Source organism: Dromaius novaehollandiae, chromosome 1, assembly GCF_036370855.1.
Source record: "Dromaius novaehollandiae isolate bDroNov1 chromosome 1, bDroNov1.hap1, whole genome shotgun sequence".
NCBI classification, from domain to species: domain Eukaryota; kingdom Metazoa; phylum Chordata; class Aves; order Casuariiformes; family Dromaiidae; genus Dromaius; species Dromaius novaehollandiae.
Window position 1 is genome coordinate 106,239,659 of NC_088098.1, and position 12,178 is coordinate 106,251,836.

Sequence of the window (12,178 nt, forward strand, 5' to 3'; positions counted from 1 at the left end):
AGTGAACAAATGCTAGCAAAACAGACTGCTTTTAGGATAGTATTACTGTCACACAGAGATAAAAACACATTTGAAAGGAAGGAAAGAGGAAGAAAAACATAATGAGCGTAAAATAAAGGCAAATTTGAAAACTACAGCTACATCCTTGAATAAAGTAGTGAGTGAGAGGTGGGATGAATGAAACTTTCTTGATGAAAGATTGTTACCAAGAAATGAGTCTTCGTGTAGCACAGGCTCCCTATAGTGTGCATTTCTTTTATTCTACAGTCTGTTTACTGTACCACTGCATTCTAGTAGCTAAGTTTTCATTTCCTGGCATGAAATTTTCATGAGTTTTCATTTTTCGGCAGAAATCAGGTATATGACTGTGTAAGATAGAATGGCCCATGACCCCTTGCACGGTCCCAGCATGCAGACCTCCACAGGCTGTGGATAAGTGAGCTGTGGGGCAGGAGTGGCTTTGGCAGTTCTGTACGTCCAGGGGAGCTCCCTGTAGAGTGCTAATTTTCTAGGAGTCAAACTTGCCAACTTAGGTTGTCTTTGTGCTTTCGTTTCAGGAATTCAGAAGTGATTGTGCTGCTGTAAAACTATTTTAATAAATACTTTATCAATAGTTAATACATATTAGGCCTTAAATAGAAAACATTTATAAGGAATAAGTGCCATTAAATTAAGAAGTAGAATTTCCAGTAACTTCTCTTTTAATATTTAGAGAATTTCCTCTCTAATCCATTTTAACAGATCATTCTGCTTGGGGCTGCTGTTTCAATAGTACTCCATTCCTGGCCTTGCCATTTAAGTTCCCTCATTTAATTTATATATAAAAAATTCAACAGGTTTAATGTTCCATTTTTTCATTCTTTTAATTAAAATGGAAAGTGCATCCCTTTGTGTATCACTTCAGATCCTGAAGATCTGAGCCATTTAAGATGGTGTTAAATAAATCTTTTTGTAAAACTTTATTTTTCTCCATTGTTCTTTAAGACAAAGTGGACAAGAGAGATGATAAACTTTCTTGAACTGCATGTTGTATCTATTATAAATGTAATGATCAATAATAAACAAACTTTTCTTTATTGAAGCATCTCTGGGTTTTTTGTTTGTTTGTTTTCTTTGTTTGTTTTTCAGAAGTAGTATTCCTCTAAACTAATATTCCTTTAAACTAATATTCCTCTAAACTATTCAGGCCTACTGATTTCAGTGGATTTTCAGTTCAGACCTGCAAATTTGCTTGCATATTTTATGGCATAGATATGCTACGATGGCACATTGCAGAAATGAAAAGGTGTATGCATCCCACAGTTGCTGCTGGTAGCTGCTGAGTTATATGAAACCCTCCTTTTCCGACAGTGGGGCTACTGTATCTTCCTCGGGGCATGCTACCTTCAAGTGTGAGGCCTTGATTCAAGTGCAGCAGAAGTAGAGGAAAGAGTTGCATCAACTTTCTGGTGGCTTGGGTCACAATTTGTGAGACCTGGGAATCTGTCTGCCTGCAGAATACTCAGCAAGCCCTGTCATGGAAGCTGGTTGCAGTTTTTAATGTATTTCCACTCAAAGCTTTAACAAAACAAGTCTAAAAGGCAGCAACTACTTTCCCTTCAAAGAAGCACTAAAATGATCAACTTCAGTCAGATAATCTAGCACTGGATCAAAACCCCTCAGGGAAATATTTACATTTTGCCAGTTTACTCAAAGGAATGGCTCTAGGGATCTGGAGATATCCTCTCTAATATATTTTTTTTAACTGAAGAGAACACTGATGCTAGAGCTGAAGCTAGTGATTTAATCATAGAATTGCTAGAGGCTGCAGTACCCTATCTCCTCAGAAATCAATATCCATGCTCTCAGTTATATTAGAGAAATGTTTACTTCTTCACCTGACCAAGATATTAATTTGTATATGCTGTACTGTCTGTTTTTTTTTTTTTTTAAGTTGATCTGCAAGGAGGAGTAGACTTTATTTTGAAATCCTTTCATGCAGCAGAATTTTTCTGTTATTACTGACTGATTATTTTGTGCATTTATATAGCACCATTCACACGCATCAAGATGCTCTACAAAGAGCTTGAAATGCTCTGTATGTAGGAAGCAATGCCCTTTGCTAAAACACAGCCATCAGCAGGGCAGTGTGTAGTAGCAACCTTTGCATTCCTGGTGCTACTGATTTCAGCTCAAGAGGTGAATAGGAGAATTTAGCTGGTGCATCAGGGGAATTTAAGTAGGTGAAATGCAATTACCCACATTGGAATATGGTCAGGATACCCAGGTTAAACTCTAGTCTGTGGAAAGCATTGTGGGATTTTTAATGACCATGAGTCAGATAACGTTTTATTTCTCATCCTGAGGATGAAACCTCTATTAGGAGAGTGCCTCCTGCCACTTGCCGTTACATTAGTTCAATATGGACCCGAAGGGAAGAGTGCCACCTCCTGTGGTGAGTCACCATTAGCACATCTGCTGCCTGCCCAGAGAAGTGAAAAGCAGAGGCACGGCAGAGGCGACGTGATCTGTTTTCTGTCTCTGGGAAGTCTATGGCAGGATGCGGAGCTGGGTGGGATGGCGGAGGCTGCTGGTGTACGACTTCTTTAATGACTGAACATATTTCCTTGTGGAAGCACACTACAGCATACAGCTGTCCCCAGAGGTCTCCTGTCCACCGACTGACCCAGCTCTGCTTCATTTGCCTAACGAGAACTGACGAGATCGTGGCTCGAGGTGGTTGGCTACAAAAAGCACATTAAACATGTCAGTGCAGGTGATTCTCCCACTATATAAATTGACAGTGGGGGATTAGCTGGTATTGCATTGGAAATCTATTAACATTTGAAGTAGTTTGCTTGAATTAGAAGTGTTGATAGAATTACAATTACTTTCCCTCTCTTCTGTCAGCTTTGTTGCTATCTTTTGCATACCCTGTAATGAGAGGCTTTGTAAATCAAGGGTGATGTTGTCCAAAATCTTATGTGGAGTCATATTCTTTTTTTAGATGTGTAAACCTATATGGGTGAGGGAGAGGAAGCAAACGGAGGGAGGCAGGAGGAAGGATAAGCAGACACCCATTGGCTTTACAAGCATGCCAGCATATGCTGAAGCATAGAGGGGGGGTAAGTGGAGAGATGGCTATGGGAACTGACATGCATGGGCAATTTTCAAAACTGCACAGGAGTGGGAGTATTTTGTTTCCTAAACACTCAGTGCAGTGTGATAAAGGTAGAATAAGAAGAGAAGGCACCATTTTTCTCTGGTTTGAAGCCTGTGTGTTTCTGGGTGCATGCTGGCAGTTAGGAATGAACAATGTGTGCTATTGTAATGGGTTGAAGAAATGCAACTTTTTTTTCTTGACTGTATGTAAAAAGTTAGGAAGCTACAATCCACCTCATTCCCTGGGTGAATGGCTCCTAGGTGGCTTTATAATAGCAGAGTAAAGGGTTGCTGCTACTAGTTTTAATATATTGTGTGTGCATATATTTGAAATACCTGGTATGTGGGATGGTACCAGATTTGGTGCAGCCACATGCTGCAGAGAGAATCTCTGTAAACAGAGACAAATAGTAGGAGATGAAGGCAGAAAACCAGGAGGCTGACAAATGAAGCACATTACCAGGACTGTGGGTTTAGGACAGAAACCTGGGAGACAGCTGTGAAGAAATGTTAGTTGGTGGGGCCTGATGAGCAGCTGCAGAAAGACAAAAGGGAAGGGAGAAAATAGTGACTAACTTCCTTTGGGGAAAAAGTGGGTGGTCTCTCTAGGGAATAACTCTTGGGCTTCTCAGCCCTACTTCAGGGGAGAAGGATGATGGAAAGCAGGTAATCTGGTAACCTGCAGATTAAGTGTGAGCAGAAGAAATGGAGCATTGTTCTCGGGACTTTTGTCCTGGAAACAGTGGAGTGAAGTGACACGTAAGATGTGGAAAAATTTCGCCCGCTGTATGGAGGCAGATGTATCATAGCCTGTTTTTCCCCAGATCAGAGGTGGTTTTAAATAAAAGATATCAGAAGACAGCAGATGATCACATGTGAGCTATAAGGAGGAGGTACCTGGTCAAGTGATTATACATTTTAGTTTTATAAGAATAGCCTTTGTTTCTGTATTTCAGTAGTTTCTTACAGGAATTCAGAAACATCTTATATTTCATTTTCATCAGTCCTAGGTGTTTTTTTTTTCCTTAGCTGCAAAGTGTTCTTGTTCAAATTGTAATGCTATTCCTATTAGAAACTGATTTGTGCATGCCTTGAACAGTTCATCTTCTGGCTTAGTTTAAAACTCTTGATCCTTATGCCAGTACAGTACCTATGCACTCAAATGAGTCTGTCTTTTGAACTAATCCTTTTTTCCTGTATAAGTCTTCTGGTGCTGTGTTATTCCAAAATATTCCAAGTTATCTTTGTCTTGCTATGCCTTGGTCTTCCTCTATGAATATTAAAGATATTACTGAAAATTGTGTATGCAGCATAACATCTTTTAGTTGTTCCCTTGGCATAGCTGTCTCTGAGTCATTCCAGAGAAAATCATCCTTTGTCTAAATATGAAAAATTGTCAGTAGACCCATTCCCAAAGGGCTCTTTGTAACCTCAAGTCAGCTCTTTCTACCTTATTTCTGGCGAAGAGCGACATTCCATCTGATCTTCACCTTTTTAACTAGCAACACTTATGTTGCTTGTAATTTCCATTCCATTAACTCCTTCAGGTAACGCTTAATGCATAAAACCTTCTATCAGATACTCATTCAAGGGTGCCCAATATATTTGTCACATATATATGTCACATCTAGTGACGTATCCAGTGCTTTTGGTTTCTTTATAATTCTTTCACATAAGTTAAAGTTTATCTGCTGATAATTTCTATAGTTTTAGAGCTCTTCTATAGCATAAACTGGGCTTCCTTGTAAATTTGGAAATACTCTAATTCCAAACTCTGAAAAGAATAGAACTGCCAGAGAGTTCTGCAAGTCTTACACTATCTATTGTTTTTGGTTACTATATTGCAGGAATAGATCCCCATTTCTTACAAAGAGACTCTGAAATAATGTTTTATTTCCATTTAACTTTCATGTGTTCATTAGAAATATGTATGGTTATAAGAGTTCTATATCTTCTTCAGACCGAATGATTCCTTTAGTATCTAAAAGGTGCATTAACTCTATTATTTACAGAAAGGAAGCATTCGGCATAACTTGCCACCTTCTTATATGATAACTTTTAGAAGATATTTCCAATTATCTTAGCTGCAGTTGAACAGAAATTTTGGGACATGGTGTTTTTTGGCAGTAGAAATCCTGGATAGGCATGATAGACATGCAAAATGTGTCAGTCCAAAAACACATGAAACACATAAAGCCTTGCTTAAGGGCTATATTTCCTTTAGTAGATGAGAGAGAAAAAGCAACTATGATATAACAATATGGGATTAACATTTATGGAATACAGCACAGGTATGACAAAGGAGAATTTGTAAATTCTGGAGGCTCAAATGTATCAAGACTGTGGGGAAGAAAATCTGATTGATTACAATTGTCCATCATCTATTCAAAGTGTTCTATGAACTAATGTCTAAAAATCACTAACAATCTGGTGTCCCAAATATGATATCTATTTTGATTTTTCTCATTCATCAACAATTCAACTTTGATACTAACAAAAATATAGTAATCCAGTCTTGAAAACACTTAAAGGTAATAATTCCATTTGGTGCCATTGTTCAATATATGTTGATTTTTCTTTTTTTACTTTATCTATATAAGGAATGAAAAGATTTGGTGTTAATTAATGCAATCTATCACTAAATGTATAAAAAATTGTAGTCCACAAAGACTGATTGTCAGATATCCTATGATGTGTTTTATGGTACCATTTTTTTAAAAAAAAGTTCTTTAAAAGGGAATAGTTTAGAGAGAGAGAGACTTTCTAAGATCTGCAATGCTAATTCTACTGTAAACTCTAACAATCCAGAACTTCAGAGGCAGAACAGGGAGGAATTATGTTTACGTTTATAATAAATCCAGAGCAGACAGGAAATGTCAGACACACATCACATTTCAAAGTAAGAAACTCCTGTGAACAAGTCAATATTTGCATTACATAATCAGAATGGAGTTAACAGCTACCTTCTATGCATGGGTCTTGGCAGATAAATGTTTTAAAATGTGGAGAAAAGGAAATATTCTCCCTTCATTTTAATCACAAATGAACTTGTAAACTAGCTTCACTTCTTATTTATAGAAATGTTCATTACAAGATTTCTTATTTAGTATAAGACCAATTGTTTTTAGAAATTAGTTCAGATGTTTTAATATTGTAAGTAAAAAATAAAAAGCCTTAAAATATTAGATGAACCAAAATAAGTAGCATACTGATACACCTCTATTTCACCAGATGTAAACAGATGGAATGTTTTCCAGGGATGGATGAATAGAATAAATAATTTATCAACTAGATCAATATCACTTGCTGTATATAAAAAGAACACACAAAGAGAGAACAAATATTTTCAGGCCATATTCTTTTTTCCTTTTTTTTTTTTTTTTTTTTTTTTTTTTTTTTTTTTTTTTACTTGCCCATAATACTCTTTCTAGTCCCATAAGTTGCTTTATGTCAAAAACAGCTGCTAGTCAGATACCATGACCTTGATCAACCAGCAGGAAGTTTAATGGAACCATCTTCTAACTATAACTTATCTTCAAGCATAGAAAACAGAAATTCCACAGAACATGGTATGGCATATCCCCTCTGCCTCATGAAGCAAAGCACATACAGAGAGGAAGATATGCCAATGTCCTGGAGACCTCACCTGAAATAATTGGATAATGTAGATAAAAATAAAAGAACCAAGCTGAGGAAACCCAGTGCCTGAGAAAGAGGGTGTGTGCATCTGTGTGGATGTGAAGAGAAAATAGCATTCTATTTTTTGGTTTGCATTTTTTTGGTTTTTGTTTTGTTCTTTTTTTTTTCCTTCAAAACCATTTTCCAATTGAAAAACTGTTTCAGTCCACAATGTTTTACAATGCCACTTGCTTTTCTTCAATGACTAAGTCACTCTTTCTCATCTTTTGGTAGCCCTCCGGTCCTTATGTTCCTTCTTCAGTCAAAGTCATTCCGTTGACCAGTTTTCATTTATGGTGGAGAGACAGAAAGGGAAAGGACCCTGTATGAAATAATGAGGTAGCCAAAGACCAGGCAACAGAAAGGCAGCAGAGGAAGAAATTACTCAGTTCCATCCGTTGTTGCTCACAGTGTGAATGCAGGTGTCTATTGCTTTAGGATATTCAGAACTTCTTAGTGTAGCTTGCTGGTCAACTGCCAAGCTATATTTGATGAACAAGTGGCTTAAAATTTTTTGTTTTGTTGCAATCTGTGATGCTGGCCAAGGGAAATTTCATTTGTTAGTTCCCTCCTGGATAGCATGAAGACATACGTTGACTCTCTTGACATGGAAATGGAGTGCTTTTCACTACATAGCTGAGAGAGTGATTGCTGCTCCACTAACAGTGAGACAAACTAAGAAGGCCTTGTGTTATAAAGATTTAAGCAGACTTCTTCCCAGAAGAGGTTTAGACTAAAGTAGCAAAAATATTTTGGGTTTTTGTTGTTGTTGTTGTTTTTTCCTCCTTTCTTTCCCTGAAGGAGGCAGAAATTCACTCATCTCTCACACTGTTCAGGAACTGTCTTGTCCCTAGAGATCAGGAAGGGGTGAAAAAATCATGATCAGAAATGACAGAGAAAGCACCTTAATAAAGTGGTGTCTGATTCCTGGATACTGTAACTGTATACATTTAGTTATATACATATAACATAACAGGTACATATATATACACTATATACATATAGCTATTTATATGCATATAGATAAGCTATATTATATATATCTATGCTATGCTATATATAGTACATGTACCTTTACACCTACATAAGTACATGTACCTCTATACATACATATACCTGTATAGTTATAATATGTATGTATTTTTAAAAAGCTATATGCTATGCTATTAACATTTTATTTGTTGAGGTGCTCGCCTCTACTGATGCCAAAGTGACACTCAAAATGTACTAAGCAACATCTAGACACCAACCAAGGGTCAAATTCCTGTCCTGACAATCACATATTCTAGACAAAGCTGGATCTTCAATCTAATTTGCACCCATAGCTAGGGAAATTCTCCACCTGTTAATATCAATGGCAAAATTCTTACTTCAGTGGGGTCAAGATTTGATTTTGTTGACCAGAGTAACATACTTGAATAGAAATCAGTGAACAGTAAGCAATAGGGAGAACGTTGTGGGCTTCAGCATATGCAGTCCTTTGGCTTAAAAATACATGAGCCTCTCCTGATGAATGTTAGGTCTCTTGTCTAGAGACCTGTACAAATATGTGACATGTTCATTCTTGTCTGTTGTTCTCTTGAAATTCCGTACAAGTGTCTTTTTTTTTTTTTCTATTGACCTTTATGTAACCCTATATTCTACTTTGAAATGTTCAGGCTGAATTTTTCCATCCTGGAAGGAGCTGGATGCAACTGTGATAGTTGCATCAAAATGTGAAGTGGTTCATGCTTTCTGCCTGGTGAGACTAAGGCAGGAGCTGTAGCATGTTATTCACTCTATTCTCTCCCTGCATGGCAAGCATAAATTTACAGCATGTCATCTTCAGGCTGAGAGCTTTGGAAGTAAGGAAAAGTGGAGATTTCAGCCTTTCTGAGCATGAGGCTGGAGAAAAAAAGTCATGTTGTTTTTCTCATGTTAAAAGATTTAAGCAAGTTAGCAACCTCAGTGCTTTGAAATAAGACATCTGCCTTTGCTGGAGAAGAGGCTTTGGAAGTTTTGTATCTGACATATAGCTTTTGTTGGCCCTATGGAAAATCAGGCTAAATTCTAAGCATCTGGAAAACCACCTGCACACAAATTCAGCACAAATTAATGAGTTTACAGTTCTGTTTCCAGATTTTGAGGCCATACTATGGTGAAGAGTCTTTGCTTTGGTCATTTTTCTGTGCACCTGCAGCCCTGGGGCAATGCATGTCCAAGCAGTGCAGGGCATTAAATGATGAGAGGGAGAAAATTGTCCTTCCTGTGATCTAAATACCTCCTTTAACCTCATCCAAGGGCCCACCCCTCCAAGGAGAGATGTAGCTGGTCTGAATGCAGAAAGGGTAACAGCTGAACCTGAAGTGGAGAGAGAACACAAGGTTTTTGGGAAGGAGAACTGAAGGGAAGTTAGAAGGACGCTGACAAGCAAGAAAGGCAAAGCCTGTGGGGATGAGGGAGACTTACAGCTCTACAGGCAGGAAGACTTGTACTACCAGTATAGAGAAGAAATTTTGGGGACACTGAGAGCAGTTGAGGAGTCAGAGAAACTGGAAATTGATTTTCACCTGTACTTCAGGTGGTAAGTGGATCTGATATGGCATAAGAGAAAGATGATGAGAGACCTAGGTTTGTCTGGGCAAGATAACTGTGCTCAGGAGCTCTTTGACAAGTTGTTTTGCATTTTTCCAACTTTCCCTCATTGTGCAAATTATTTAGTTTGCTTCCTCCCCTTCTGAGATTAAAATGTGGACGTTCTGGGAAGAAAACACTTTTGAAGGGAAAGCTGTATGCAGAGAGGATTATGTATTCCAGCGTCACTTATGTGGATAATTTGGACCGTGTATTGTAAAAAGGTTTGTTTGAAAGTAATTGAATGGTGCCAGGGAGAACGCACTTCTGTTCCTTCTTCTCTCGCGTAGTCCTTGTATGACACTAATCAGAACAGGATTTAGACAGTGCATAGTAAATATTCTTAGGTCTATCCTTAGGAGAAGTAAATCAACTATTGACTAGTTGTTATGAAGAGTAAAGTGTTTATTGTATGCTCTGTATGGCACGAGTATTGTTGGGAAGAGAAAAATCGCAGGATTAAAGACAGCCTGTAAGCATGCACATAGCATGCAGGTTTAAAGTTTCTGGAATAACTGTAAATTGTGTTTTCTCAATTTTTTGAAGGCTTGACTTTAAAACATTAATATTCTCTCAACAGGGCATTTTTGTTTACACTCTGTATAACAGTGTCTCTGTTGATTCGTAAGTGCATCTTTCTGATCTATGTTCTTATAACAGCTCACTTTCCAGATCTTTGAAGAAAACTCTCTTGACAAAGCAACCTGAGTTTAATGCCTGGTGTGGAGCTGTTATTCCTAGCTTTAACATTTTTAGCAGTAGACCAAAAAAAAAAAAAAAAAAAAAACAACCAAAAAACTGATCTGACTGAACAAGAAATTAATATTTTACCACTCATCGATTCAGTGGCAGGATATTTCCTTTTTACCCTATTTCAGTTTAAATAATCTTAGAGACTTTTTTATATATATATAGCTAGACCTGTAACACTAGATTTATGGTGTAAAATATTTGTACAGAGAAACAAAACATCTGAAATAGTTGCATAAATGTTGTTGTGGATCACAACAGAATGGCTACATTTACTAAATTACAGAGGGCCAGAGGATATCTGGCACTCTGGCAAAGTCACAAACAGCAGAAGAGAGATATTGAAAAAATGTTTAGCTATATATGTTGAAATATTATGTTAGAGAAAATTACACAATGAAATTATTTACTATAGCAATCCAGTTTTATTCTCAGCAAAGGGTAGGCATGCAAATATAATCAAAATGTTTATATATTAATTGATTAAATTTATCAAGAACCTGATTGTTTTTCTGGAATTAAAACAAGATGAAGAGGGGACAGGTAACCTGGGTGGAATATAAGAACTTCTTCTGGGCATGCAGGGACAGAATTAGAAAAGCCAAAACTCAGCTGGAGTGAGCAAAGGATGTAAAGAACAAGAAGGGCTTCTGTAGATATACAGGGAGCAAAAGGAAGACTAAGGAAAACATGGGCGTACCCCTGAATGGGGTAGGCACTTTGTCACGACAAAGGACATGGAAAAGACTCAGTGCCTTCTTCAGCTCAGTCTTTACAGTGGCAAGGTTGGCTTTGAGGCCTCCCATGTCCTATGTCCAGTAGCAGAGTCTCTGGGAGTAAATCCCTACTCACAGTAGAGGAAGACTGATAGAGGGACCACCTAAGTGGACTGGACAAGCACCAGTCTATGGGACTGGGTGAGATGTATCCAAGGGTGCTGAGGGGCGTGACTGAAGTCATTGCAGGGCTGTTCTTTGCCATCTTTGAAAGGTTGTTCCTGATGACTAGAGAAAGGCATATCTTCATCTGTATCTTCAACAAAGGCAAGAAAAAGGATTCAGGGAACTACAGGCCAGTCCATTCTTGGCCCCAAAGAAGGTTGTGGAGCAAATCCTACTGATTTGCAATTTCCAGGAATATGAAAAACAAAAAGGTCACTGTGAATAGCTACCATAGATTCACTAAGGGCAAAGCATGTCTGACCAACCTGATTGCCTTCAGTGATGAGATGACTGGCTTGGTGGGTGAGAGCAGAGAATGCTGTTTACTTTGACTTTAACAGAGCTATGGACATGGTGCCCCCATAGTGTCCCTGCTGCCAAACTGGTGAAAAATAGGCTGGGTAGCTGGAAAATTGCCTAGGCTGTGGGGCTTAAAATGTTATGATCAGTGATGTGAGGTCCAACTGCCAGGCGATGAGTAGTGGCATTCCTCAGCAGGGGCTGATTCTGTGTAATGTCTTTATTAATGAGCTGAATGATGATACATCCTTAGCAAGTTTGCAAATGACATCACATTAGGGGAGGACCAGTCAATACATTGCAGGGTAGAACTGCCATTCAGATAGACTTCAACAGCCTGGAGAAATAGACTGACAGAAATGTGGAGTTCAATAGTAGCAAGTGCAAAGTGCTACACCTGAGAGAAAAGTCCCATGCACCAGTCCAGACTGCAGTCAGCTGGATAGAAATAAGCTTTGCAGAGAAAAGACCTGCAGGTAAAGGTGGGCATCAAGCTGAACATGAGTCAGCAGTGTGTCCTTCCTGTGATGAAAGCCAGCAGCATCTGAGCTGTGTTAGCAAGAGTGCAGCCAGCAGATGGGGGAAGTGATTATTCCCCTCTATTCAGCACTTGTGAGACTACATCCAGAGTTCTGTGTCCATTGGCACCCCATGGCAAGAGTGGATATTGACAAACTCTAGGAAGTCCAGTAAAAGATGGCTAGGAGCTGAACCACATGATATATGAAGAGAGGCTATGGGAACTGGGTTTGTTC

At 38.4% G+C, this 12,178-nt stretch overlaps 1 long non-coding RNA gene across 4 annotated transcripts in view; it reads left to right on the forward strand.

Moving 5' to 3' along the window:
* The first annotated feature begins 9,159 nt into the window (after window positions 1–9,159).
* Window positions 9,160–12,178, forward strand: part of LOC112987907 (uncharacterized) — a 31,038-nt gene continuing 28,019 nt past the window's right edge. For all 4 annotated transcript variants that reach the window (XR_010392265.1, XR_010392264.1, XR_003260413.2 and 1 more), the window contains exon 1: window positions 9,160–9,382. This is a non-coding gene — a long non-coding RNA (uncharacterized LOC112987907). The remainder of the gene's footprint in view (window positions 9,383–12,178) is intronic.